Source organism: Strix aluco, chromosome Z, assembly GCF_031877795.1.
Source record: "Strix aluco isolate bStrAlu1 chromosome Z, bStrAlu1.hap1, whole genome shotgun sequence".
Lineage (NCBI taxonomy): Eukaryota > Metazoa > Chordata > Aves > Strigiformes > Strigidae > Strix > Strix aluco.
The window spans coordinates 15,192,212-15,215,342 of NC_133971.1; the positions used below are offsets into that span (position 1 = coordinate 15,192,212).

A 23,131-nucleotide genomic window follows, 5' to 3' on the forward strand; every position below is an offset into this window, starting at 1 on the left:
ATGTGCTCCAGACCCTTCACCAGCTTCGTTGCCCTTCTCTGGACACACTCAAGTAATTCAATGTCCTTTTTGTAGTGAGGGGCCCTATTTAGACAAATTATGGTCTTTTACTGCAGTAGACAAGTTCTAGTTGGGCTTCAGCCCTTCTAATTTCCTCCCTGCATAACCTCATGACATCCTTGTAGTCGTCCTGAGTTGTCTGCCCCCTCTTCCAAAGGTCATAAACTGTTTTTTCCTGAGTTCCAGCCAAAGCTCTCTGTTAAGCCAGGCCGGTCTTTTTCCCTGCCAGCTTGACTTTCAGCACATGGGGACGTCCTGCTCCTGTGCCTTTAAGACTTCCTTCTTGAAGAATGTCCAGCCTTCCTGGATTACTTTGCTCTTCAAGACTGCCTCCCAAGGGACTCCGTCAACCAAGCTCCTAAACAGGCCAAAGTCTGCTCTCTGGAAGTCCAAGGTAGCAGTTCTGATGACCTCCCTCCTTACTTCTCCAAGAACCAAAAACTGTCATTTTGTGATCACTGTGCCCAAGATGGCCTCTAACAACCACATCACCCACAAGTGCTTCACGAACAACACCTCCCAGCAGGGCACCTTCCCTAATTGGCTCCCTCACCATCTGTGTCAGGAAGCTATCTTCCATGCACTCTAGAAACCTCCTAGACTGTCTTCTCTCTGCTTTATTGTATTTCCAGCAGACATCTAGTAAGTTGAAGTCCCCCACGAGAACAAGGGCTAGCAATTGTGAGACTTCTCCCTGCTGCTTATAGAATATTTTGTCTGCCTCTTTATCTTGGTTGGGTGGTCTATACCAGACAGCCACCATGATATCTGCCTTGTTGGCCTTCCCCCTGATTCTTACCGATGAACAGTAAACCCTGTCATCACTATCATTAAGCTCTAGACAACCAAAACACTCCCTAACATACAGGACTGCCCCACTGCCTCTCCTTCCTTGCCTATCCTTCTGAAGAGTTTATAGCCATCCATTGCAGCACTCCAGTTGTGCAAGGCATGCCACCATATTTCCATGATGGCAACTATATCATAGTTTTCCTGCTGCACAGTGGCTTCCAGTGCTCCTGTTTGTGGCTCATGCTTCATGCACTGGTGTTGATGTACTTCAGTTGGGCTATTGATCTCGCCACCTTTCTTGGGGGGGAAGCCCTGATTCCTACATGACCATTCGCAGGCACTTTCATGGTTTCTAACCCCTGCGTCTTTGCTGCTGCATGGATCTCCATCTCCTACCTCCATTGAGATGGCAGATTGAAGGACCTCACTAGCACACCGTCCCTCAAATATTGGTGTGCCGCCCCCAGGCTTATCTCTAGCAAGCCTGATTTTATCCCTTTCCCCTTCAACTCTAGTTTAAAGCTCTTTCAATGATGCCTGCTAGCTCCTGCGCAAAGATTCTTTTCCCCTTTGGGACAGGTGTACCCTATCTGTCTTTAGCAGTCCTGGTGTCATGTAAACCAACCCATGACTAAAAAAGCCAAAATTCTGCTGGTGATACTAGGCTTGGAGCCAGGTATTGATCTGCTAGTTCTTCCTGTTTCTTCCTTCAACATTCTCTACAACTGGAAGGATAAAGGAGAATATTACTTGTGCTCCTGATCCCTTAACCAGTTGTCCTAAGGCCCTGAAGTCTGTCTTGGTTGTCCTTGAACTTATTGCAACTTCATCACTGACCTCATGAAAAATCAATAATGGATAATAATCAGAGGGCCATACTGAGGTAAGAAGCTTTCTCTTCACATCTTTAACCCAGGCCCCAGGGAGACAGCAGAGCTCCCTAAGAAGTGAGTCCAGTCTGCATATTGGGCCTTCTGTTCCCTTCAGAAGAGAGTCTCCTATGACAATGACCCATCTTTTTTTCTTTATGGAAGCAGTTTTGATGCAGAGCATAGGCCAATTTAACTTGGCCTACAATCAGTTTCAGAAAGACCATGATTTGGCTCTGAGTCAGATGTTTCAACTGAAATCAGATAGCCAAAACCACAAGAATCTAACTTGTTAGAAATGGTGACTGTTCCAAAAATGTGACTCCACAAGACTGGCATACACACAGTAAGAAGAGGACATACATAGAAACTTCTGCCATACCCTTAGCTTAAGGTTTTGTTAATTTTGTTGCTGTTACATCATTGGGAAACCCTGTGCACTTTGCCATAGGAGACTGGTTTTCTTCGCTGTTCCAAAGCCAGAATATACTGTATATTAATAGTGGTTTTAATCCTAATTTTCACTGTCTAGTACTTGGTCTGAAACTGCTGTGTGAAACCATTTCTTAATGACCTTGCATCTCCTGTCTTCCCGCAGTGCTCAGAATGGCCATGCATACTGCACGTGTCCCTGACACGCTGTGAATTTACAAAGCATCTCCCTTTATTGGAGAAAAGATGTCTAATTCTTCTCAGTTTTCTAAATTACACTTAGAACTTTATTCTTTAGGAATTTCTTCAAGTGCTGTTTCAACAATTCGTAACCAAATGTGACTCCCAGGAAAGTTCATCAGCTGAATTAGTTTTGATGTTAAGATACAACTTTTGCTTACTTGTCATTCAGTGACTTTGCAAATGTGCCTGCCTCTTCCTTGTGTAACCGTCCCCCAACTACCAAATAAGAAAAGGCTGGAAAAAATCTCTTAAGAGAAGTAGTACTAGCTGAAATTTGCCATTTTGTTAAAACTAACTCACCTAACAAAACCACGTATTTTAAAGGTTTCCGTGGGATAGTTAGCTAGGTTTATTTCTGTGTGGTGGCCAGCATGCTATTATTTTGTGAGCTACAACTGATACACAGTATAATTACCGAATTTGGTTGGCTATGATGCCAAGCCCTAAGGTGTAGGTAATAGCTAAGTAAGATCATTATACAATGAAACTGCAATTTCTATTATTTTGGCTTTAGATGTCTGAATTTTCTTTATTCACTACAGCTCCTTAAAATGTTTTGGTACTGGGGGAAAAGCATGCACTAATGTCTATGCAACCTACTCTCAGTCAATATGTGCCTTATTTTTCTCTGTAATTGGTTTCTTCCTTTCTCTTTCCTCTTGAGTTTATTAGCCCTATAATTATCATCATTAACAATGTTTACTTTTAATCAGCTGTGGTATTTTAATTCTCATTTCTTATTTCTTTCTTTTTATTAATCTCAATAAATACAGTGTCCTTGCAATGTCAGTGCCATCTGCAGCTAAATGGAAATACTGTGTTTCCAACCTATTATTTTGATTCCATCTTATCTGTACAAATAACGAAAGCATGAATTCCTAGGACTAATCACTGTAGTGTTTCATTAATGTTATCTCCAGCTAAACATTTCCATTTGTGTTTTAATGTAGATCATTCATCACTTTTTGAAAACCTAATTTAATTCTTACACACATTGTCGTGGTTTAACCCCACGCAGCAACTAAGCACCACACAGCCACTCACTCACTCCTCCCCACTCCCAGTGGGATGGAGAGGAGAATAAAAAAACCCCCAACTCGTGCGTTGAGATAAGAACAGCTTAATAACTAAAATAAAGTAAAATAAAATAGTAACAATAATAATGATAATGGTAATAATAATAAATAATAATAATAATGAAGAAAAGTAATATAACAAAAAGAGAGAGAAATAAAACCCAAGAAAAGACAAGTGATGCACAGTGCAATTGCTCACCACCTGCTGACCAACCAGCCATCCGTCCCCCCCCAGCCAACTGCTCCTAGTTTATATACCAAGCATGATGTTCTATGGTATGGAATATCCCTTTGGCTAGTTCAGGTCACCTGTCCTGGTGGGAAACTGAAAAATCCTTAACTTAGTGTAAGTGCTACTTTGCGACAGCTAAACATCAATGTGTTATCAACAGTATTCTCACACTAAATCTCACACTACAAACACAGTGGTGTACCAGCTACCAAGAAGAAAATTAACTCTATCCCAGCTGAAGCCAGGACAAGAGATGAAAAACATAAAAATGCAATTTAAAGTTTTCTACTTACACACAAAATAGTTAAGATGCAGTGTGACTTGTCAGCACTCAGCACATGAGAGAATCTTTGAGAAATAAAAGCTCTTCTAGTGCTTGTAAGTGTGTGATCCAAGATATCATGAATTAACTGTCTTTAACAAGGATAGCTATTGCAGAAGCAAGTTTTATGCTGCAGTCAGAACTGACCATAAAATGGGAATAAGATTATTTGATTATTTCACAGAGATAAGGCAATTAATTCATCAGAAGACAGGGCTACCACTAAACATATACAAATTCAAATGAGTGTCTTAGAAGAGAAATTTACGTCCCTTGTAGTGAGGTGGTGCAGTAGTATTTACAGTGTAGTTTTAAGGGCTGTGAAAAATGAGAGCCATCAACCTATTTTAAGAAAAGGATTCAAATATTGAGTTTTTATAATGTGTCAAGGAGAAGCCTGAGTTAAAGATTCCAACAGATCTCCTATGCTAACAGACACAGATATGAACCTGAAGGGTAAATAAGCAATAAGGTGAGAGGAAGTGTTACGAAAATGCCAGTCTTTATTTTAAAGGAAAGCCAAGGGTAGTGAGAAATACATATTTTAGCATAGGACTGGATCCCTAAAAATGTTTAGCAGCCTGTGGTCCAGAATCCTCAACCTCTATACCAGCAAAAGCTTCTATTTAGGTCTCATCTATTTCTACTGAGGCTGATTTTCACATTCTTTTAAAGTTGATGTAGAGATACCATATCAAACAAAGTGATCGGTTCAGCTTCCAGTGAATAATTGGAGAAGGACAATACTCTCTACAGGGAAATGTCATAAATCCTGATTATCAAGCTCCTTCAACAGGGTTTTCTCGGTCATTAAACTTGTGTTTTAAGTTTGTTTTAGCCAGAATTCTGGTCAGCACAACACTTCATTGCTAAAAACCAGTAAGCTCAATTACATGGAATTTAAAACCAAAACACTCAATGAACATTTTGTGGCTTAATAATAAATACCAGCTATTATTAAGTTGAAATACAAAGTTAGAGTATTGCTTTACAGAAATGCCATTTTTTAATGAAAAGGCACAATATTTTCAATGAAGATTTATGCAGCACTATGCTCTATGTGAAGACAAGCACTTTAATGTGTTATATAAAAAATAAGAGTTTATTGTATTCTCTTGGCTTTACATTATTATCGAAAAAAATAATTCCATTACTTTGTTATTAACAGCTTCAGGTACCAGAACAATTGCAAGTGTGCTGACACAAATTTTGTGGTTTTTTTTTTCTTTCTAGGCCCCTGTTTGAGGTCTCTGAGCAACTTCTGAGGTTATATGTTTAATGTAAAATTAGCAAGTTTGTTTGCTAGTTTTACGCAAATGGTTGCTCGCTCTTCCAGGTTTATTCAGTATATGCTTCTTGAAAGCATCTAATGTTTAGGCCAACTGTCTTAAATTTGTTGTTGTATTCTGCACTGCACAATGAAATCTCATTTCAAAAACTTTTGAATTTTTAAAGTATCAAGCGTAAACTTCTTTGTACATCTTACACTAATTTTCTCTGTTAAAATTCAGAACACATGACCATGTCCCAAGGAAGCTAATATCGTAATACGCTGTAGTTGCTCAGTTACAAGGAAATTACTACATTGTAACTGTTAGTACTTAATTGTGATTAGTGATTGACAGAGAAAAGCCTCCTGCTGTGAGGGTGCTGGAGTCAGCAAACAGGCCATACCAGAAATGCAAGATTCAAGTTTAAAAGGCATTTTCCAGTTAGTTTACATGTCTTTTCTTTTAGCAAGATCCAGGTTCTTCCAAGTCACACAGACTGTATTTGATCCTTCATATTAAAAGATCATCCCCAAATTAACATCAATATGTACTGTGCACATCTTTCGTTCTTTATAAGAGATGTGCTGTTGTGTGGCCCCAGGCTGTTTAGGACATCTGAATCTCTTTAATCTGACATATGTCAGATTAGCACTCTAGAGAGGCCATAAATGTGAACATGAAGTAGCCCCACAGGATGTGAAGTATGCATTAATGCTATTGCAGGCTGTTTTTTGAGAGAGTTACTCTAACCTGTAACATTATTTTCAATTCATATTTGGTGGGTATTGCAGGTATTTTACAGGTAAAACTGTCTCAAGGTTATTTTTTAAATTATATAGTACATGCTAACTGCCTTCTGGAAAAATGAAATACATTCTCTTAACAAAGATGGCTTGTAGAGTATGTCCTCCAAAGATTAATTTTTTGAATCTTGAGTGCATGGGAATAGTCTGTGGCAAGGTCCAAGCACGTGGAAAAAGAGTTCTCAGGAAGCTCAAAATTAAGCATAGAACAACTCTTTTTTTTGGTATATTTTCAGAGTTCTGGTTTAACCAAAATATATAATGTTGGCAAAAGTGCTAGACTGCATTCTTTCTAATTTGCTTTTACAGTCAATAAGCTTCAAAACAGAAAGTAAATGGTTCTGAGAGAGAAACAAGGATCAAGGTGAAAGTGTGATTCAGGACAGTATATCTAACTGTATACATGTAAAAGAGGATTCCACCCTTTTATACAGTCTGGAAATAAAAAGCTGATAGATTGAACCTGTTATATAATTTCATTTTGGGGATGGATGTGATCATTTAATATTACCCATATTCAGAAATAGGGAGGGTTCCAATATATTTGTGATAAGAGCCAGAAAGGAAAATAGAGTGAAACTAGAGCCACATAAGAAGAAAGGGAAAGGATTAAAAAACCATCCTAAAGTACTGTATTACAGGTGGCTGACAAGTAATGAAGATGAGGATAGACTAGTTCAGACTTCTGGGCTGGAAAGCATCATTATATCTTCTGTTTTATTAGAGTGCAAGGTGTGGAAATGCGATAGTCTACAGGACAAACAAGACAAAGAGGAATCCAACAAAAACCAATCTGCATCATCATTTTTTCTTCTTTTTCCATCCTGGCAATGCCATGGTCAGTGTGTACAATTCTGAGCATCCAGATAAGCATAAAATATGCTAGGAATCCACTTCCCATCCTTGAATGTGGGGAATGTGTGGAAATTAGCTCAAAAGCAGCACAAACTGCCAGTGGGAGTAATCAATGTCTGTAACTGCTCTCATTTTTGCTACTCCAGGTCTCACTGACTTGCCACATTGAGTTTGGGAAGCCTTACTGTAATTAATCATGGTTGAGTTATTCCCTGTGCAGGATTGCTCATTGGGATGCCCATTTTAATTCTGAAAAATGTTTCAAGCAGTTAGTCTAGAACTGGGGTTATGGAGTAAGAAGACTGTTTCACTGAATTTCTTTGGATAGTTTAGGTGAATCTTCCCAATTCTTAAGCATTTTCTTCAAGTTTTAAATTTTTTTAAAAACTTGGCAGTGTTATATATAATCTTTGAGATTTTCCTATGTCTAATGATGTTAGCACTGATGAATGAAAAATATTAAATAATTTAAAGATATATAATTCCTAGAAATAGCACTAGATTATTTCCTTTTATAATTTGTAACACAGCCAGTAGAACTGTAGGATATTTTGGACAAAGTCCTAGAAAATGCCTCATTTGTGATAAATAAGCTAGTAGTTGAAGAACATATCAGAGTTGTTTTTTTCAACTGGATATATGAGTTGATAGAGTAATTTCAAGTATATGCATAGTATCCTGCTCAAGATCATTAAATCATTTGACCATATATGTTTTCTCTTAGCACTTCTTAGGACATGAAAAGAAATTTTAAGACATTAGAAGAGAAATAGATTAGCATAGCTGCATATTAATGTGGGAATTTCAGTAGATGAATGTCATATTTAAAACCCAGCCTCTTTAACTATTTACACCTAATAGATGTCTTGGTTTGCTGAGTAGAAAGGATACTGCTAATTTAAATTCTCATGAATTGCTGTCTCAAAGTGCACTTAAAAATATTCTCTGTCCTAGAGCCCCAAATTATGTGAAAGGAGATAAAACAGCTGTTACTGCTGTTGTGTCAGGCAACATTTATTTGGCTAGACAGCTTTTTTTTCATACTACTTACAATAATATGTGTTTCAAAAATACAGATTAGACACAATGATAAATCTGGATCCCTTCAGTGAGCCTGAGTGTCTGTATTCAATTACAGCCTTCTTAAAATACAGTGCTGGATTCCTGCTTGTACCACACTGGCTGAGTCCCAAATTAGTTTAACAATTACTGTCCCCAAAACACCAAACTTGATTCAGAGCTGGACTGTCAGACCTCAGCATACTCAAGCAGGGTCAATAGATATCTCTTGACACCCACCAAAGGCCTTTGTTTCTTCTCATTGTCTTCCTTTTAAAGGTCTCAGTCTGAGACACTCTGATTTAACAGACCTTATTTCTTCAATTTGTTTTTATTTTGATGAATGCATACTGCTGCCTTGTATTGATCTGCATATCTGGAAGAGTGTTTTCTTCATCACTTTCCCATGGAAGCTCTATGCAGCTGTCCTTTGTTCCCTTTACTTGTTCCTAGTATTGAAATAATCTACATGCTGTTAAACTAACTTTCCTGAGTCACCTTAGACTTTCTCCTGTAGAGGTGAAAATCTCAAGATATCTCTCTGGATATTTTGGAATTAAGCTATCAATTCAAATCAGTATGGTTAAAGACAGCTCCCAGTCTTTCCTTCCAAACCTTCCTCCCATTTCCTTTCTCTCTACAGACATCTCCATGCTCTCTGCCACTCCGCACTGATCTCTCCCTACGCCCTCACATGCAGATAGTCTAGATGCTGTATGTTTATTCTGTGCATAATAACTTTTAGATAATATGTTTTCTGTCTGTCCATGGTTAAAACTCTCACATAAACTTTATTTTGGGTCTGCACTATAAAATTCCTTTTCTCTTAGCTTGATAGATTCCATATGATACTGCTGTTACCCACACAGGATGATGTTGCACCCTTTTTTTATTATCTACAACATAAAGTGCTAATTTTGAATGTCTTTTTCAGCTTAACCACAGCCTCTTGTCATCTCTCATTTGCTTCCAAAGTGTCCACTGTATTACAAACAATCAGTGATGATCAATTTGGGGCTTTTTTTTTTTTTTTAATTGATAATTGATACTTTTGCCAAAAATGCTGATCAGTGGTAGTTATTTAGTTCTCAGCATCCTTCTGCTTGTCTGTGCCTAGGCATTGGGGGTTTTGTCTGATTTGTTTAGAGTATAAGATGTTTCTGTCCAGGACACCCTGATTTTACTCTGTGTTTATAGTACAGTGTGAGTATGATCCATGACCAAGGTTCCTACAAGCTTTGGTAAAACAAATTGTAACAGATGGGTTTCCCCACTTTTCAAAATGTATAAATATATTTTGTCCCTACCTTCACTGGCGATAGGGTAGAGGGATCAGATTCTTTTCTGTAACACCATATGCTGGTTAACGCTAGAGGAATGAACTGCTGAAAAATAAGATGTCATAACTAAGTGCTTACAGGAACTGAGATTTCTGAAGCTGTAAACAAAAACAAGCATTACATGAGAAAGATACATTTTCTTGGAGATCTATCTCAGCTTACTTTTCTTTGGGGTAGAAGAACAAACAAACTGCAATAAAATAACACCCGTGCCCTCAGTCAGTTCCCTCAGACTCTTCCAGAGTTGAGTCCTCTGTTTTGTATATTTCCCACTACTTTTTGTCTCCTTAACTCCCCTCTTTCCATTTTCATTGGAGTTCTTAGGACAAGTTCCAATTTTAGCATTTTTTTCCAACTTTATTTTTCTCCGGTAAAATTCTTCCCTATGTGTTTCTATAGTCAGACCATTCATTTCAATAGAATATTGAAATTTATTCCAATCTTCCACAGTGAGAAGGTTTTGGAACAGCAGACACTTAAAAAAACCACAGTAAAGTAAATACAATTAGGGAACAAATCTAATATGAATATATCTGAAGCTTATAAAGTTTGCTGTTTAGTCTAACTACTTCTTCTAATTGCAGTATGCGGACATGATATTCCCTTTGTTAATTTTTAGCTTTTTGTAGGCACCATATAGACATTTTTGTATCTTCTCCAACATTTTTAATAGTTTCCAGTGACTATTCACAGACTCAGCAAGAGCTTCATTTTGAGCCAAATAGTGTCTGTTCTGCTTTCCAACCTATATGTTATTTGCTAGTTATTTGGATGTCACAGCCTTTGGTTGTACTTTCTGCTATCCTGTTTTGTCTGCCCTGTCTATATTCTATTCTTATAACCTTCAGAGAATGTTTTTTTGGGCCACATCCAAGGCTGTATTTGTTCAGGTGAACTTCAGGAAATTTCAGGGTAAAATAATCCTTCATTCTAACAGCCTGTGGAGAATTTAAATAGATCAATCAAAATGATGTCAGGTATTACTATCTGAGGTTGTAAGTAAACCAGTGTTTAGAGAGGAAAACTAAACAAATGGATGCCTATGAAGTTAATACTTGGGAAGATCTATGAGCAAGAGGAAAAACCATTATATCATCTTTTCCATCTCATATATTACTTAATCCAAAGTATGCTTGTTTGACATCTCCGTTTCCTGTTTGGATAATGCATATGTGTTAAGTTGTGGTGATGAGTTATTTGTTTGTGCAGTTGGATTTCAGATAATCAAAATAAAAATGGTTAGAGCTGCACATCAAAGCCAATACTGTAATTAGTTAGCATTAAAACCTTGCTATTTTGATAGAAGGAAATACCAAGTTCCTCACACCAATTCCAAATAAATAAGCATTTCAAATCAAGAAAATGATACGCTATGCTTAGATCTGTCTGGGTGCCTATCCTTGGCCTTCAGGGCCAAATCAGGGGATTTCAGAGTGCTGCTTCCTACCTCCTAGTAAAAACTGCCTACTCGTGACTGTTTTCTAACTCGTGGACTCATTCAGCCTCACAACCTGATGCACCGAGCTTGCCACACAAGTTTCTTCATCAAGGATAATATGGTAAAAACTATCTGTAACGATCTGTGCTGAGGACCAGACAGCACCTGAGGGGGTTGGACTATCTGATAGTCCAAATTATAATGTTCTAAGTCATAGTTGCCCTTTGTATTACATGCAATGCTGTGAGTCTGTAATTGGTTAAAAACTTTAAAAATCGGTTAAAAACTTAAAAACTTTATCATAATGTTTTGTGGGTCATAATTTTCTTATAATCCAGTGTAATCATTCCCATTAGTAATTACTTTATCCAATGACTATGTAACTGTTCCTGTATAACTATCTATGGCCATCTATTAGGAAGACTAGCTCAAAGTGCACTTAAAAACTGGAATGCAGAAGGTCTCATAGCTTTTTGAAAATTAATACATCTATTATGGTAATTTTGTATTATTAATAGAGCAGTAGCACTGTGACTCTTCTATTGGTGTGAAGTCTCTAGGGTTAAAATATTCTTTAAAGAGATGTTTATTTTGGACAGGCCTATTGAGTTGTCTCCTATTGTATGTTAAAGTAGCTGCTCTCAGAGGTCACAGAGAGTTCAGCTTTACAAAGACACCCTTGTTTTGTAGAAAATGAATTTTCAGAGTCTTTAATGGGAACAAACAAAAATGTCTGTAAGAAAACTTTTTTAGAATGTTTCATTTGATGATTTTTCCAGAAAGAAAGGGGAAAAGTAACAAAAAGATACAAGTTTGGACAATAATCAGACATGAAAGCATATGCTCTGTTTTCAGTAAGTGTAGATAGCTGTGTATGTTTGTAATGTTTCTGCCACAGGAACATAATTCTTGGTTTTTTGTGCTTGTTTCTTCCTCCTAAACCTACGTACTTATGAAAACATTCACTGACTCTTGGTTTTCTGAGCAGCAGACACTAATTAAAAATGCACAGATCCAGCAACTGGACCCAGTCAGATGGAGTGTGTCCTTGCACAGTTGAAGACTTTGGAGTCCCAAGCAGTCAGTGGGGCAAACCTGCACTGATCGCTCTGTATCATCAGAGTGAAAGAGTAATTCAGCCCAAAACCATAGCTTCAAGTAAATGCAGTGTTTGTGAAAGATACCGTTCTGATAGCCATGAAAAGAGAACTCATTACTTTTTTACGAGGAGGGCAGCTTTAGCTGCAGCAAATCAAGTTTTGCACTGGTGGAGCACTTAATTTATATCTCTGAGATACCCAGAGTGATTTATTTTATTGACCCACTTAACAGCCAGTTTTATCTATTGCAAAAGCCAGTTCCAATCCAGCAAGTGAAGCTGACATCGAGAAGAGCTGTATGAAGTTAGACACCTGTCATCCACTTGCAGTGATCAGTGTATTACACGAGGGCACAACAGCAGGGAACAGCAGAGGCATGCAGAGACGTGTCTAAGCCTCAACCATAATTTTCTCTGCAGAGGCTTTAAATGAGTGTTGCTGCTACTAGACATGTATGTGCTTAGCGTTAGACATTTTAAGACACTTGAAAAATTAAAAAGTTCTTGAAAATGCTGGGTCATCAGAGTGCTGCTTTGAAACTGGAAGAGTGTTAACTGGGATTTTAAAGGGAGACTGGTGGGAAATTGTTTGTTCTGACGGGGAAAGTTTCAAAACCAGAAGCTTTGCAGGCAATTTTTGAGACATTTCCTTGCAATGTAAATTGTATAAATATTAACTGCATTTTTTCAGAAGGTCTAGAGAAGGAGGAATGTTTGGAAACTGTGGGAGTTGGTGTTTACCATTCCCGCTTTCCATTCAGTTCATGCTCCACGACTCGGTCCAAAGGGGCAGATTAACTGTGGTGAGCAGTGCAATAGTTAATACCGGGCCTGACACCGCCAGTCGCGAAGGCCGCTGCCGGTTGGAGGAGGCAGATGAAGGACCGTTGTCTATTTAAACCGCCAGGATGGCGGGTCAGCGTTTACTGGGGCTGTGTCCAGAGACCCTCCTCTCTGGCCAGCCCGCTGGGACACGGACCGGGGGACACACCAGGCCGCCCGTCGCCGAGGTGCCGGGTGCCCGCCCCGGGGCGGTGGCTGCCGGCGGGGCCCAAAGCGGCCCGGACGGGGCCTCCTTCCCTTCGCCCGCCTCCCGCCTGGCCGGCCGCGCTCCCGGCTTCCCCCTCCCCGGGCACGGGCACCCCGTCGCGGCCGGCGGTGTGAGGGCGAGGGACGTCAGTGTGAGGGGGCCGGTCCTGGGTAGGGCAGGGCGGCCGCGTCCCGTCCCTCCCCGCCCCTCGCCGCGGCTCCCTCCCTCCGGCTGGGGGCGGCCGGGTCGGCGCTCGCCGCGATCCCATTCCTCCTCCCTCGGTGCATGGTTCGCGGCGGGCGCGGGGGAGGGCGAGCCCGGCGGGGCGCGGGCCGGAGGCGGCGGCGGGAGCGGAGCCCCAGCGCGGAGGAGCCGCCACTGCCGGGCGGAGGTGAGGTGGAGGCGGCGGCGCCGCTGCTGAAGTTGAGGGAGGGGTGGAGGACGTGGACCGCTGGGCGCGTTTCCATTCATTCCCCGTGCGGCGGCCGGGCTGCGGGTTCCCTCGGGCCGGGAAAGTGCCGCGGGGAGAGGGAGCACGGCGCCGAGGTAACGGCGGGGCCGGGGCTGTGGCGCTGGCGAGAGCCGCCCGGGATCCGCCGGGGAAGCGGCGGGGCGGGAGAGCACCCGCTCGCCCCTTCCCCGCGGGGCGGTGGGGAACCAGGGCGAGACGCGGCAGGGGCGCCCGGAGCCTCCGGGCTGCCTCCCTCTCTCCCTCCAGCGCAGAGGGGCTGCCGGGCGGGCGGTCCCGGCGGGGCGCGGCTCTCGCCGCCCGGCACCGGGCGGGGGCCGGCGGCGCTGGGAGGGGGTTCCCCGCGCACGTACGCAGCACCGAGCGGTCGCGGTTGCCGTCGGGGTGTCGGTGGCCGCGAGGAGGGCGGCGGGGGGCTGCCGCGCTCCCTCCTGTTGCGTTTCTGCGGGAAGCGCTGTAAGGAGCCGGGGCGCAGACGGGGGGGGGGCCGAGGCGGGCGGCAGGGCGGGGGCGCCCCCCGTGGGGGGACGGGTGGTGGCCGCTCGTCTCCTCGGCGAGCTGCCTGGGGGAGCCAGGGTTCAAAGCTCGCTTTAGCGCCTTCCCATCTCCCACGAGTTCTTCCTTCCCCTCGCCTTTCTGGGCTTAGTTTTTGAGGCGGGGGTGAGTGTATTTTGTGTCTCAGGGCCCCTCAGGAAAGGGCAAGAAGTAGATGGCACAAGTTACTAGTGAAGGCTTGTTGGTAGTTTAGGCGTCGCTCCAAAGAAACTCGGTAACACACCGCTGAGATTGGACCCCATAATTCAGAAGTTGCGGGTGCGTTGGAGCAACATCAAGTAAAACAACATGGTCTGGCAGTGCTGTGTCCGGACAAGTGCGCGCGCTGCCAGTACCTGGTGACGGAGTGGCTGGGTTGCTCCATCGCAGTCAGGGTACACCAAGCCAGAAGTAAGCAGATGAGACGCTGTGAATGAGTGCATCCTGATGAGATGTGTCATTAGGAATAACTGAGAACAATTAAGAAACTCTAGCTGACCCCATCTGGAAGAAAATAGTATATATGTTGATTAAAAAGTTTGTCTCTCTTAGAGGAACACTACTGCAGATACCTCAAAAAAAAGTCTGCTCTGTCCCAGTCCTGCAGTGGGTTCTGGCTGTGCAAGCTCACACCTGCAAAAAGCCTTGTTTTCAGGGATTTGCTTTGGTCACAGAAACCTTACAGAGCTGTAACTCATCGGGGCCTATAAATATGTGCTGTGCACAGAGTGGCTTATTAGAAAGTGTCAGTGACACTAAAATCAATGTTCCAATTCATTTTTCTGAATAAAACATGCTGCAGAAATATAATCCCAATTAATCTTTGGCACTTGCTTGAGTATTTTCTCCATGTCCACCCATTGTTAAATGCAGGTTATAGACAGAATTAGAGCAGTTGTTAATGAGAGGGTTTTACCTCAGACACAGTTTCATGGGACCATTCCTTGATTTTCATTGCATATGCTAGTTGCAGCCACTCCAGCTTTAATTACATTACTACTTTCTTCACAAGTTTCCTCTGTCTGGGTCATGGAGTGGATTTAATCAGTATGTAGGAAATTGCCCACTTTACTTTTTTTTGGTTAATCATCTGTTTTTATTAAGCATTCTGGGAAATGCTTGCATGATGATGTACCCACATGTCAGGCAAGTAGCAGTAGTGTGTCATTTGCTCTTAAGAGTGTAAATCCTGGGAACTGGACACAGCATTTCTGTATAAAAATGCTATAGTCCTTTCTTTTACCTATTTAATCAAAGCATATTCCTCCACATCTTCTAAAGTCACCCTTGATTGTGCTGGGCTGGTAAGTTTGGATCAGGAATACTGCTGATAAAGACTGAAAGGAAGCCAGTAATTGCCGTGATCCTTTTTCATGTTCTAGTTTGTGGCTGTGAAAATGGCTTGTGGTGTTCTGTAATGCGGTAGGACAATGACATATTAAGGGCTGTATGCTATTGCATCAGCAGAACCTGGCTGGGCTGCAGGTGACCATATAGCTGGCACCAGGCAAAAAACCAAATGTTTTGTATTGTGTATGGTGTAGACATTGCTGTTTAAATAATAGTTACATGAAAAGGAGAATTCATTCTTTTTCTGAGTGATGTGAAGAACACAATTATTATTCATCAAAATTTTTGTAGTTCCAGAAGCTTCTCCTATGTTAGACATTCAGTACCAGTTGGAGGGCTCCCCAGTAAAAGAGAAGCAGTGGTTGTGACAAGGGGGCGTGCTGAACACGGGATGGCAGCTCCTAGCTGATGTAAGATTCCTGGTTATCCACTATAGGCATCAGACAGTTTCTAGGAATTTCACCCTCAGTATCTTAAAGCCAACTTGTTACAAGAGAGTCTCTTCATGTACGAATAGCCCCCACCAAAGTGGCTGGGCTTGCCCCTCACCATGCAGCAGTCCCAGAGCTGTTGTGTGAAGCTCGGAGTCGGGAACGAGGATGCTGCTCTGCTGTCCCTAAGTGTCCTCACTTCCTACGCACACGTGTGTTCATGCACAGGCACAAGTATGTATGGCTCTTCTTGTTGGCTGACACTTCGCACCATCCAGCCTGTGATGAGGAGAGCAAAGATCAACTTCTGAACTGCTGGTGGTTTTTGACAGTGAGAGAAGCTGGTTTGTGTCCCCATTCCTTCATTCCTCATGAACAGGGGCTTTCTGTGTCTTCCCATTTGCCACTTTCCTCTCTGTATTTGGGGTGTCAACATTTTGAACTCACCTGGGAACAAGGGCAGAGGTGGTGAGTGGCTGGAAGGTATTACTGGCTCCCAGAGCCCTTTCTTTGATGCAGAGACAGTTGCTGATGTGATTATAGCTGACAAGTCTGTTAAAATGATGCCAAAGACTTTTGCTTAGATTATTTCTCCCTTCTAGTTTTCCAGCTTTCACAAAAATTGACAGGATTCTCCTGGGTCATGGTGCCTAAAATCAGCCCTGGAAATGTGGAACTAACAGGGTGTGTTCTTCCAAAATCATCTTCCTACAAACAGATGAACTGGAATTAAACTGAATGTAGGGTCTTTGTAAAGCCCAGATAAAAAACTAGTGTTGTTATCACTTATCTTAAAATTGCTGGGGAGGTATGGTCAGATACTCTGAAAGCTGTGTAAACAACAGTTCTACTATTTAATTTTTAAACAATCTTCTAAGTAAACCAAATGGTTTCAATAATTTTCATGTTATATTATTGGAAGTAGTTAATGCATTTTGGAAAGTATTTTAGTGCTGATCTGAGATCTTAATTTTTTTAATTGCCTTTGTTTCTCCCTATGTTTAAACATTAGGAGGTCAGACATAAACCATGGATAAGCATTTCAGCATCAGTTAATCAGAGAATAATCAATTTTCCTAGAAGTGTTTTCCTAGAAGATAAATTTGTGGAAGGTAATTCCAAAACAAAATCCACAATGGAAAAATAATTAAATTATTTTATATTAAATATAAAGCAGGCAAATGACTGCAAATGTGCCCAGTCTATGTGAGTAGATCAGGAATATATCTGAAGTTCTGAAATCAGGGAATACATGTAGCAATTGGGCAATTATCTTTTCCATGACCGAGCACAAATAAATCACAGCAAAAGATATTTAGAGACCATTGTGCTCTAGGATCCAGTTTCTGATTTGGTATATGTAATAAACAATTAGGAAAAAAAATCACAGTCTGTTGCTAAAGATTAATTTCTCCAGTTTTCCTTGTCTTCTGGTCTTCATAATTGTACTATCTTTTTCAGCTTGGAGCTGTATAATAAAGTTAGATGTGAGCTCTTCAAAGGTGAATCCAGAATATTCAAGACATAGCTGCATGAGCAGAGTGCTGCAGCAATATTTGTTCCTTAAAACATTTCGTGTTTATATTGGTTTAAATGCTGTTGGTTAGGGTTTTCTTTGAGGGTTTCTTTCAGGCCCATGGTGAAAGCATGGAAACTAAATTCATGGAAAAACCATGAGAATGAAATAGTATAAAAAGAGGGAAAAAATGCCTTGGAGAAAGTGTCATATTGCGTTGCAGCCAGTGAGAGGATTATAATGAATGAGCCCAGACACAGAAGGAAGCCTTACTTTAAGCTGATTTTCAGATCTTTTATTTTTCACCTTTATACAGCTTCTAGTGCTCAGAATAGATTAGCAAAGTAAAATTGCTGAAGCAGCTGTACAGCCTCCTTTGTCATTGGTGTCGATGCTCCATTTCAAATTACTTTGTCTTACTATTGTCATCTTATTTTAAAGACGGTGGAGGTATTGTTAGATTCGTGTTTTATACATGGTATCTAACATCTTACCAGTGAAAATATCTTGGGTTTGAATTAGCTTTAGAGTTCACTAATTGACCTTCATGTTCTCTAACACCTGACATCATATACATTGGTTGTATTCTCATGCATCATTTATGACAATTCACCAATAACAGTATTAATGCTGTCACTCTGTTCCAGATGAATAACAGTAAGTTTTGTAGATAAAATCATATAATGGGCTTTAATAGTACAATTGATACTTACTTTAAAGTTTGACTGTAGGTTGTTGGCCTTTTCATCTTGCAGGATTCTTTTTGATCCCAAGTAGGTTCTTCGTTATGGTGCTTTATAAGTTTACTGCTAATAGAAATGGTCAACATGATAATTGTAGCAATTCTAACCTGGTGCTGGTCTGAACTGAATGTTTCATGGGTTTGTTAAAAGCCACATATTTTTTTAAACCAGCTTTGTTCAAGCAGTACAGTTTCTCAGGGTGGCTGAGACTTTGGGTAGCTGTGACAGACCCTTCTTGGTTTAGCTTCCAGGCATAATCCCTTAAACCTGTGATGTAGGAGGATAAATTCAGTCTCTGTATTTGATCTTCTGTTGAGATTGCAGATAGGATGCTGGTTGGTGCCATCTGTGTTTATAGATTTTGCAATAGTATTCACTGGGAGATTATCTGAAAGCCATATCAGTTTACATAGGTCAGTGAATTGCAGCTTGAAAGGTTTGTGTCTGGGATCATTGTAAACAGGTTTTTCAGAGTTTTAATTCAACTTTCATTTGTCAAAACCTGACCTAATCACTAAAGAGTGTGGTGGTGCTAATACACTGATCTTACATACTGGCAAATGCATTTGAGAGCAGCTTTATTTTAATGGTTACATACTTTTGTTTTGTTTCTTAGTGTGTACGAATTGCTTTGATATGTCCCCGTGCAAACAGTAATTTCATGGAGGGAAAGCTGTAACAAAAAATATTTTCATATATAGAGGTGATGGGGTTTTTTTCCTGAAATGTTAAATAAGTGATATATATGCAGTGGTGTAAATATTGTTACTGTTCCTGCAAGTAAAGTACCTATAAAAGAGAAGGTACTGCAGCTAAGAGTACAATTGTCAGATGTCTGGAGTTTACTAGATCAAGATTTGTACAGAATTTCTCAAGAGAGTTCTTCATGTGCAAAGAATGGCAGCATCTTTGTGCACAACTATATAGTACTGATGAATAGTATGCATTGAATTGTGCTTGTAATATAAACAGTGGAGGGTATCTCATGCAAATACCTCTCTCAGCCATCTATGGAACTCACTTATTTCACAAAATAAGGCAGTAAGTATACGTGGTTATTGTGACAATTTTAGCAATTGTAACTATTTCAGAACAGACACCTGATAAAACCTGAGCATCATTCTGCACAGGCAAGGCTGAATAATTTAAAGTTTACAAAAAAATTTCAAATGCAAGTTCTAGTCTAAATATGATAATGTATTCTTTTATAGCTTGTACATGTCAAGATTAGTTGCACGTATGTTAATTTGAAATTAAGTATTTTTTAAAAAATTCTGTATCTGTGGATTTCTTTCTGTGCTTTTAGAAAGTTTTAACTTACGAGTTCAGCATTAAGTAGTGGGCCAAGTTTGGCATGATAATGAAATTATAGTTCTATGCTCAACAGGAAGTTCCATGCAATGTTATGTCTCTCTCTCTTCTTTGATTTTTCTCAGGACAGTGTTTCTCTGGTATGGTTTACCTTTCAAGTGTTAACAAAGATCTCATTTTTCTCTGTTTTAGGTTTTCTTTAAGCTACTAATAGACATGGTACATGACAGCTGGCGTGCAAGATTTTCCACACACTGCCCAGCTGATTGCTCTGCTGAAACGCTAGATAATTTAGCAGAGGTATCCAGTTTGCAGAAATGTGCATGAGGTTTGTGTTGCGCATACATGTTTATTCAGTCATTAGTCATGATCATGACTGCATAAAATCAGTGTAATTACCTTCAACCAATCTTTATATCTAAGTGACCCAGACTGCATTCCATGACAGCCCTGACAGCTTGAATTAGGGTTTGCCTTTCATCGCAGCCAAATTTGGAGTACAGAAATATCTAGCCTTTCTTGAGCTTGCTCAGTGCAAGAATGGGACATGTTAATGTGAAAGAGTGAAAGTCCAATCTAAAACAGAGCCTTAGGAATGTTCTAACTCACTGGCCCATATCAGCAGAGTTTACCTAGTTTTTCTGTTGCACAATGCGTGCATTGCACAGTAGATGTGCAATCTGTTGCTTTCAGGGTGCATCAGGAGTGTCGCACATGCATGTATGCACTGTACTCTGCATAGCATGCATCTGCTTCCAACCCACATTTAAAAAAATGCCAGGGGAAGGTCAGAGAATAGAAGTCCGTGCTTCAGCACAATTTCTCCAGGTCTTGGTTGCTAGTCTTACCTTCTTTCCAGAGGCTTCTTGGAGTTGGGGAGAGAGAAGGTCTGAATAAATAGTTTATGTATGAGCAGATTGTTTGTAACCTCATTTTTTCCAAGGCAGCCCTGTAACACCCATCCCCTCTCCTTTTTTTTAATTTATTTATTAAATTACTGAAAAGAAGAGATTCTGCCTCAGGTCCCAAGGGAAAGATCATAAAAAGACAGGACCGGAAGAGGCCTTATAAAGTCATCTAAGTCCATTCATCTACCTCAGATTGGGATCATCCATTGCTGTCATCTGTGACTTGTTCTAAGGAACTCAACAGTCTCCCTTACATCATCATGCCATGAGAAAATTTTCTTTTCACGTTACCCAATTCACACCTTTCTTGTTGCAGTTTAACACCGTAACTGCTCATCCTGTGTCTGTCTTGGACAAAGCAAGTAATTGTTTTTCTTCTTACAATATGTTTTACTATGTTTCTTCTTAACTATCATAGCCTGCTATTTCTTTAAGCTCAATTCTTTCACCTCACAGGTGCTGCTTTCTGTACACCAGTTATTTCTGTTGCTTTTCTTTGGGTTATATTCCATTACTTCACATCTATTTTGTTCTGTCCAAGTTAAGACTGTGTTTCACTTGAGGTTTTAATGATGTTGAATAAAATGGAATGGGATCCTCTTTATATTTACTGACATGATGCATGTCTCTTTTGCAGCACTCTGACTCTTTCTCATGGTCAGGCAGGGATCCACCAGATCCTCATCCAAGGACATGTGTTCTAAGACACTGTTCCCACTCATCATTTTATAGCTAGTTATTTCTGCCTAACTGTAGCATCCTGCACATGTTCTTACTGAAGATGACAGTGTTTTTTCAGGTCATTCCTCCAGTTCGTCATTTTGAATTTTCATCTTTTCCTCCAATAAACATGCTACCTTTTCTAGATTAACATTGACTGGTAATAGAATAGCTTACTTCATCACATCATACAGATCCTGAAAATACTGTGAAACAAATATTCTTTGGAAATCTTACCAAAAAGGGACAAATTTTTTTGTCTAAGTCTCTTTTTTCTGCTTGTAATGATCCTTTTCAGGGAAGGAGAGGGAAAATTTTAGGACAAAGTATTTTCTTGTACTGTAAGTGATTTAAATTAGCCATGTGTATTGAAGAATCTGTGGAAAGAAAAATTCACCGTACTCTTGGTAGTCCTGTGGTCTGGGGAAGGCAACTCATGCTGATGCTAATGCTCAGAGGGAAACCTCCTTTCTTCACAAGTCTTTCCATTAGTTTACAGGTGATGGAGGTAAATATTTTCACAAGAAACTGCTGGCCTCCATCCTTGTCTATTTTTGTAATGTTAATACTAGTTCATTGTGTAATCAAAGCCTGTTTAAAAATGCAGTTTCAGGGACAGTAGCTGTAGTTAAAAAAGTACAAGTTGTGTGTGAAAGAAGAAAACAGAAAGGTCAAACTGGCAGAATTAAATGTCCTTAAGAAAGCAGGTTAGAAAAGATTTTGAGAAATAAGTTGAGGAGCAGGACTGCTACAGAGAGTCTGTAGGGGCAACAGAAATAAAATTGGGAAATTTTAAACAGACGTAAATTGGGAAATAGAAAGAACATTTGGGGAAGGTAAGGCCATAGTAGAAAGTCTAAGTGCATATTTTGCTTTTTCTGTTCTCTGCAAGGACAATCAGAGATGCATAACACTTTCCAAACAAAGAACAGTTAAGTTGGTGAGAAGAGACACCTGAGGTGTGATGATAGTTTTATAAAAACATGAAGGCATGAGGAGGGTGATAAGGATAGGTTGGTTGTTGTCTCCACCAGTACGAGAACTAATGAGCATGAAAATGAAACTAGCAGGTGTTGGGTTTGGAATAGCAAAAAGAGGAATTTTGTTTCATGCACCTATCATTAAGTTGTGTAACTCCACAGGATGTGGTGGATACTGAAAATTTATACCGATTCAAAGGGAGACTGGACAAAATGAATGGAAGAAAAAGTCTGTAGGGGATTATTAAATACATAAGCATGACCTCTGGCTTTGAAAGTCCCTGAGCTGCAAATTATTGGAGACTGGAGAGTATTTGGGGAAAGTATGACTAAATGAGTACACTATTCTTATCCTCTTCCCCAGACATCTGCTTTTGGCTGCTCTTGGAGATGGGGTACTGAGTAGAAGATTTGACCTGGCATAATTTTAGATTTGTTTTTTTCAAATTGTAAAAAGTCAAGACACATTTTTCTGTGAGTTAGCAGCTCAGGGTAGCATCTGCAGATCTTGTACTTTGTAGACAGAAAGCCTCCTATTCATTTCCCTTATAATTTAAGACAGAAGTACATTTTTAACAAAACACAAAAATTACCATGAACATTTGTCTGTCTCTTGCCAGTTGGCGTCAACTACAAATTATGTTTCATTTCAGTCATGCTAAACTGCCAGATGAGATAATACATATTGTCTCGTTTAGGCAATCTAAGCAGCTATGTCTGTAATCCTAACTTGTTTTTTCAGATTGATTTTCTCCTATGTGTGTGTGAAATTGTATTTAATATGGAAGTTTTTTTGTTTCTCTGCTCTTCTCCATTCTACTATAGATACATTTTAACTGCTGATATGAACACATAATATGTGAGATTCCCTGCAGAGTTAGAGAAAAGACTGAAAGCTCTTAGATCTCTGATGGGGACAGAGTGGTATAGAGTGGGGAGGATGTTGTGTTGCTCATTATTCCACAGACACTGATTTGCTGGAGTGATTAGAGTGTTGATTCAATGGTACATCTTTAGGGCACTTGCCAGCAGATCAAACACCCATAACCACTCGATGCAAACACCTCGTGTAAACGTACCTTAACAGCCCCCATTTTAATGTTAACCTCATACTGGTAGGTTTTCTGCTCTGCCAGATATTACTCATTTCTCTACGACTCTGACAATGCCAGGTGAGATATTGTTCGTCCTCCTTCAGCTGGTGTGGAGTTGGCATGAATGCAGCATCCTGCACTCTGGCAAACTTGA

General features: G+C 40.4%; 1 protein-coding gene across 3 annotated transcripts in view; it reads left to right on the forward strand.

Annotated features, from left to right (window-relative positions):
- Positions 1–13,226: 13,226 nt before the first annotated feature.
- LHFPL2 (LHFPL tetraspan subfamily member 2) overlaps positions 13,227–23,131 on the forward strand; it is a 129,288-nt gene continuing 119,383 nt past the window's right edge. For all 3 annotated transcript variants that reach the window (XM_074813448.1, XM_074813444.1, XM_074813447.1), the window contains exon 1: positions 13,227–13,312. The gene's annotated coding sequence lies outside the window, so the exon portion shown is untranslated. The remainder of the gene's footprint in view (positions 13,313–23,131) is intronic.